Raw genomic sequence first — 7,300 nt, forward strand, 5'->3', positions numbered from 1 at the left:
GCCAGAAAGAAGGAGTCGCGGGGCCTACACACACCTCCCCGGATGAGGATCCTGTTGGGGAACGTAGCAGAAATTCAAAATTTTCCTACGTGTCACCAAGATCAATCTAGGAGATGCTAGCAACGAGAGGGGAGGAGTGCATCTACATACCCTTGTAGATCGCGAGCGGAAGCGTTCAAGAGAACGGGGTTGATGGAGTCGTACTCGTCGTGATCCAAATCACCGATGATCCTAGCGCCGAACGGACAGCACCTCCGCGTTCAACACACGTACGGAGCGGGGACGTCTCCTCCTTCTTGATCTAGCAAGGGGGGAGGAGAAGTTGATGGAGATTCAGCAGCACGACGGCGTGGTGGTGGAAGTAGCGGGATCCCGGCAGGGCTTCGCCAAGCGCAAGCGGGGAGGAAGAGGTGTCACGGGAGGGAGGGAGGCGCCAGGGCTTGGGGTGCTGCTCCCATGCGCCTCCCCACTATATATAGGGGTGGAGGGGGCTGGTTTCTTGCCCTCCAAGTCCATTGGGGAGTTGGCAAAGGTGGGGGAAAGAAATCCCATCATTTCCCTTCCCCACCGATTGTTATCCCCCTTTTTTAGGGATCTTGATCTTATCCCTTCGGGATATGATCTTATTCCTTCTAAGGTGGGATCTTGGTGCGCCTTGACCAGGGGTGTGGGGCCTTGGCCCCACTACCCACGTTCATGTGGGTCCCCCCATGCAGGTGGGCCCCACTTCGGAACCTTCTAGAACCTTCCCGGTACAATACCGAAAAATCCCAAACATTTTCCGGTGGCCAAAATAGGACTTCCCATATATAAATCTTTACCTACAGACCATTCCGGAACTCCTCGTGACGTCCGGGATCTCATCCGGGACTCCGAACAACTTTCGGTTAACCGCATACTAATATCTCTACAACTCTAGCGTCACCGAACCTTAAGTGTGTAGACCCTACGGGTTCGGGAGACATGCAGACATGACCGAGACGACTCTCCGGTCAATAACCAACAGCGGGATCTGGATACCCATGTTGGCTCCCACATGTTCCACGATGATCTCATCGGATGAACCACAATGTCGAGGATTCAATCAATCCCGTATACAATTCCCTTTGTCAATCGGTACGTTACTTGCCCGAGATTCGATCGTCGGTATCCCAATACCTTGTTCAATCTCATTACCGGCAAGTCACTTTACTCGTACCGTAACGCATGATCCCGTGGCTAACTCCTTAGTCACATTGAGCTCATTATGATGATGCATTACCGAGTGGGCCCAGAGATACCTCTCCGTCATACGGAGTGACAAATCCCAGTCTCGATTCGTGCCAACCCAACATACACTTTCGGAGATACCTGTAGTGCACCTTTATAGCCACCCAGTTACGTTGTGACGTTTGGTACACCCAAAGCATTCCTACGGTATCCGGGAGTTGCACAATCTCATGGTCTAAGGAAATGATACTTGACATTAGAAAAGCTCTAGCAAACGAACTACACGATCTTGTGCTATGCTTAGGATTGGGTCTTGTCCATCACATCATTCTCCTAATGATGTGATCCCGTTATCAATGACATCCAGTGTCCATGGTCAGGAAACCATAACCATCTATTGATCAACGAGGTAGTCAACTAGAGGCTTACTAGGGACATGTTGTGGTCTATGTATTCACACATGTATTACGGTTTCCAGTTAATACAATTATAGCATGAACAACAGACAATTATCATGAACAAGGAAATACAATAATAACCATTTTATTATTGCCTCTAGGGCATATTTCCAACAGTCTCCCACTTGCACTAGAGTCAATAATATAGTTCACATCACCATGTGATTAACACTCAAAGTTCACTAGAGTCAATAATCTAGTCCACATCACAATGTGATTAACACTCAATGAGTTCTAGGGTTTGATCATGTTATGCTTACGAGAGAGGTTTTAGTCAACGGGTCTGCAACATTCAGATCCGTGTGTGCTTTACAAATCTCTATGTCATCTTGTAGATGTAGCTACCACGCGCTACTTGGAGCTATTCCAAATAACTGCTCTACTATACGAATCCGGTTTACTACTCAGAGTCATCCGGATTAGTGTCAAAGTTTGCATCGACGTAACCCTTTACGACGAACTATTTTACCACCTCCATAATCGAGAAAATTCCTTAGTCCACTAGATACTAAGGATATGTTCGACCGCTGTCATGTGATCCATTCCCGGATCACTATTGTACCCCTTGACTAACTCATGGCAAGGCACACTTCAGGTGTGGTACACAGCATAGCATACTGTAGAGCCTACGTCTAAAGCATAGGGGACGACCTTCGTCCTTTCTCTCTCTTCTGCCGTTGTCAGGTCTTGAGTCTTACTCAATACTCACACCTTGTAACACAGCCAAGAACTCCTTCTTTGCTGATCTATTTTGAACTCCTTCAAAATCTTGTCACGGTATGTATTCATTTGAAAGTACTATTAAGCGTTTTTGATCTATCCTTATAGATCTTGATGCTCAATGTTCAAGTAGCTTAATCCAGGTTTTCCATTAAAAACACTTTTCAAATAACCCTGGATGCTTTCCAGAAATTCTACATCATTTCTGATCAACAATATGTTAACAACATATACTCATCAAAAATTCTATAGTGCTCCCACTCACTTCTTTGGAAATACAAGTTTCTCATGAACCTTGTATAAACCCAAAATCTTTGATCATCTCATCAAAGCGTTCATTCCAACTCCGAGATGCTTACTCCAATCCTTAGAAGGATTGCTGGAGCTTTGCATATTGTTAGCATCTTTCAGGATTGACAAAACCTTCTGGTTGTATCACATACAACCTTTCCTCAAGAAAATCGTCGAGGAAACAATGTTTTGACATCCTATCTGCAAGATTTCATAAATAATGCAGTAACTGCTAATATAATTCTAACAGACTCTTAGCATCGCTACGAGTGAGAAAGTCTCATCGCAATCAACTCCTTGAACTTGCCGGAAAACATCTTAACGACAAGTCGAGCTTTCTTAATGGTGACACTTACCATCATTGTCTGTCTTCCCTTTAAAATCCATCTGTACCCAACAGCCTTACGACCATCAAGTAGTTCTTTCAAAGTCTATACTTTGTTTTCATACATGGATCCTCTCGGATTTTATGGCCTCAAGCCATTCGTCGGAATCCGGGCCCACCATCGCTTCTCCATAGCTCGTAGGTTCATTGTTGTCTAGCAACATGACTTCCAAGACAGGATTATGTACCACTCTGAAGTAGTACGCATCCTTGTCGTCCTATGAGGTTTGGTAGTGACTTGATCTGAAGTTTCATGATCACTATCATAAGCTTCCACTTCAATTGGTGTAGGTGCCACAGGAACAACTTCCTGTGCCCTGCTACACATTAGTTGAAGTGACGGTTCAATGACCTCATCAAGTCTCCACCATCCTCCCACTCAATTCTTTCGAGAGAAACTTTTCCTCGAGAAACGACCCATTTCTAGAAACAATCACTTTTGCTTCCAGATCTGAAATAGGAGGTATACCCAACTGTTTTGGGTATTCTATGAAGATGCATTTATCCGCTTTGGGTTCAAGCTTATCAGCCTGAAACTTTTTCACATAAGCGTCGCAGCCCCAAACTTTTAAGAGACGACAGCTTAGGTTTCTCTAAACCATAGTTCATACGGTGTCGTCTCAACGGAATTGCGTGGTGCCCTATTTAAAGTGAATGCGGTTGTCTCTAATGCCTAACCCATAAACGATAGTTGTAATTCGATAAGAGACATCATGGTATGCACCATATCCAATAGGGTGCAGTTATGATGTTCGAACACACCATCACAATATGGTGTTCCGGGCGGTATTAGTCGTGAAACAATTTCCACAATTTCTTAATTGTGTGCCAAACTCGTAACTCAGATATTCATCTCTATGATCATATCACATACATTTTATCCTCTTGTCACGACGATCTTCAACTTCACTCTGAAATTACTTGAACCTTTCAATAATTCAGACTTGTGTTTCATCAAGTAAATATTCTCAGCGTCTACTCAAATCATCTGTGAAGTAAGAACATAACGATATCCACTGCGTGCCTCAGCACTCATTGGACTGCACACATCAAATGTATTACTTCCAACAAGTTGCTCTCTTGTTCCATCTTACTGAAAACGAGGACTTTCAGTCATCTTGCCCATGTGGTATGATTTGCATGTCTCAAGTGATTCAAAATCAAGTGAGTCAAAATGATCCATCTGTATGGACTTTCTCATGCATATATACTAATAGACATGGTTCGCATGTCTCAATCTTTTCAAAAACGAGTGAGTCCAAAGATCCATCAACATGGAGCTTCTTCATGCGTTTTATACCAATATGACTCAAGTGGCAGTGCCACAAGTATGTGGTACTATCATTACTATCTTATATCTTTTGGCATGAACATGTGTATCACTACGATCGAGATTCAATAAACCATTCATTTTAGGTGCAAGACCATTGAAGGTATTATTCAAATAGACAGAGTAACCATTATTCTCCTTTAATGAATAACCGTATTGCGATAAACATAATCCAATCATGTCTATGCTTAACGCAAACACCAAATAACAATTATTCAGGTTTAACCCCAATCTCGATGGTAGAGGGAGCATGCGATGCTTGATCACATCAACCTTGGAAACACATATCGTCATCTCACCTTTAGCTAGTCTCCGTTTATTCCGCAGCTTTTATTTCGAGTTACTAACACTTAGCAACCGAACCGGTATCTAATACCCTGGTGCTACTAGGAGTACTAGTAAAGTACACATTAATATAATGTATATCCAATATACTTCTGTCGACCTTGCCAGCCTTCTCATCTATGAAGTATCTAGGGTAGTTCTGCTTCAGTGACCGTTCCCCTTATTTCAGAAGCACTTAGTCTCGGTTTTGGGTTCAACCTTGGGTTTCTTCACTAGAGCAGCAACTGATTTGCCGTTTTATGAAGTATCCCTTCTTGCCCTTGCCCTTCTAGAAACTAGTACTTTTACTAACCATCAACAATTGATGCTCCTACTTGATTTCCACTTTCGCGGTGTCAAACATCGTGAGTTGCTCAAGGATCATCATGTCTATCCCTGATATGTTATAGTTCATCACGAAGCTCTTATAGCTTGGTGGCAGTGACTATGGAGAACCATCACTATCTCATCTGGAAGATTAACTCCCACTCGATTCAAGTGATTGTAGTACTCAGACAATCTGAGCACATGCTCAACGATTGAGCTTTTCTCCCTTATTTTGCAGGCTTAAGAAACTTTTCAGAGGTCTCATACCTCTTGACGTGGGCACTAGTCTGAAATCCCAATTTCAGTCTTTGGAACATCTCATATGTTCTGCAACGTTTCAAAACCGTCTTTGGTGCCACAATTTTAAACCGTTCAACATTACACACTGAACTATCACGTAGTCATCAAAACGTGTATGTCAGATGTTCGCAACATCCACAAACGACGCTCGAGGTTCAGCACACCGAGCGGTGCATTAAGGACATAAGCCTTCTGTGCAGCAATGAGGACAATCCTCAGTTTACGGACCCAGTCCGCATAATTGCTACTATCAACTTTCAACTAAATTTTCTCTAGGAACATATCTTAGTAGAACTAAAGCGTAAGCTACGACATTATTTGCAAAGACCTTTTGACTATGTTCATGATAATTAAGTTCATCTGATTATTTAATGAACTCCCACTTAGATAGACATCCCTCTAGTCATCTAAGTGATACATGATCCGAATCGACTAGGCCGTGTCCGATCATCACGTGAGACGGACTAGTCATCATCGGTGAACATCTCCATGTTGATCGTATCTACTATACGACTCATGTTCGACCTTTCGGTCTCTTGTGTTCCGAGGCCATGTCTGTACATGCTAGGCTCGTCAAGTCAACCTAAGTGTTTTGCTTGTGTTCCGAGGCCATGTCTGTACATGCTAGGCTCGTCAACACCCGTTGTATGCGAACGTTAGAATCTATCACACCCGATCATCACGTGGTGCTTCGAAACAACGAACCTTCGCAACGGTGCACAGTTAGGGGGAACACATCTCTTGGAATTTTAGTGAGGGATCATCTTATTTATGCTACCGTCGTTCTAAGCAAATAAGATGTAAACATGACAAACATCACATGCAAATCATAAAGTGACATGATATGGCCAATATCATCTTGCGCCTTTGATCTCCATCTTCGAGGCGCGACATGATCACCTTCGTCACCGGCATGACACCATGATCTCCATCATCATGATCTCCATCATCGTGTCTTCATGAAGTTGTCTCGCCAACTATTACTTCTACTACTATGGCTAACGGTTAGCAATAAAGTAAAGTAATTACATGGCGTTTTCATTGACACGCAGGTCATACAATAAATTAAGACAACTCCTATGGCTCCTGCCGGTTGTCATACTCATCGACATGCAAGTCGTGATTCCTATTACAAGAACATGATCAATCTCATACATCACATATATAATTCATCACATCCTTTTGGCCATATCACATCACATAGCATACCCTGCAAAAACAAGTTAGACGTCTTCTAATTGTTGTTGCATGTTTTACGTGGCTGCTATGGGTTTCTAGCAAGAACGTTTCTTACCTATGCAAAAGCCACAACGGTGATATGCCAATTGCTATTTACCCTTCATAAGGACCCTTTTCATCGAATCTGATCCAACTAAAGTGGGAGAGATAGACACCCGCTAGCCACCTTATGCATCAAGTGCATGTCAGTCGGTGGAACCTGTCTCACGTAAGAGTACGTGTAAGGTCGGTCCGGGCCGCTTCATCCCACAATGCCGCCGAATCAAGATAAGACTAGTAACGGCAAGCAAATTGAACAAATCATCGCCCACAACTACTTTGTGTTCTACTCGTGCATAGAATCTACGCATAGACCTGGCTCATGATGCCACTATTGGGGAACGTAGCAGAAATTCAAAATTTTCCTACGTGTCACCAAGATCAATCTAGGAGATGCTAGCAACGAGAGGGGAGGAGTGCATCTACATACCCTTGTGGATCGTGAGCGGAAGCATTCAAGAGAACGGGGTTGATGGAGTCGTACTCGTCGTGATCCAAATCACCGATGATCCTAGCGCCGAACGGACGGCACCTCCGCGTTCAACACACGTACGGAGCGGGGACGTCTCCTCCTTCTTGATCCAACAAGGGGGGAGGAGAAGTTGATGGTGATCCAGCAGCACGACGGCGTGGTGGTGGAAGTAGCGGGATCCTGGCAGGGCTTCGCCAAGCGCAAGC

This window comes from Aegilops tauschii, chromosome 2, assembly GCF_002575655.3.
Source record: "Aegilops tauschii subsp. strangulata cultivar AL8/78 chromosome 2, Aet v6.0, whole genome shotgun sequence".
NCBI lineage: Eukaryota > Viridiplantae > Streptophyta > Magnoliopsida > Poales > Poaceae > Aegilops > Aegilops tauschii.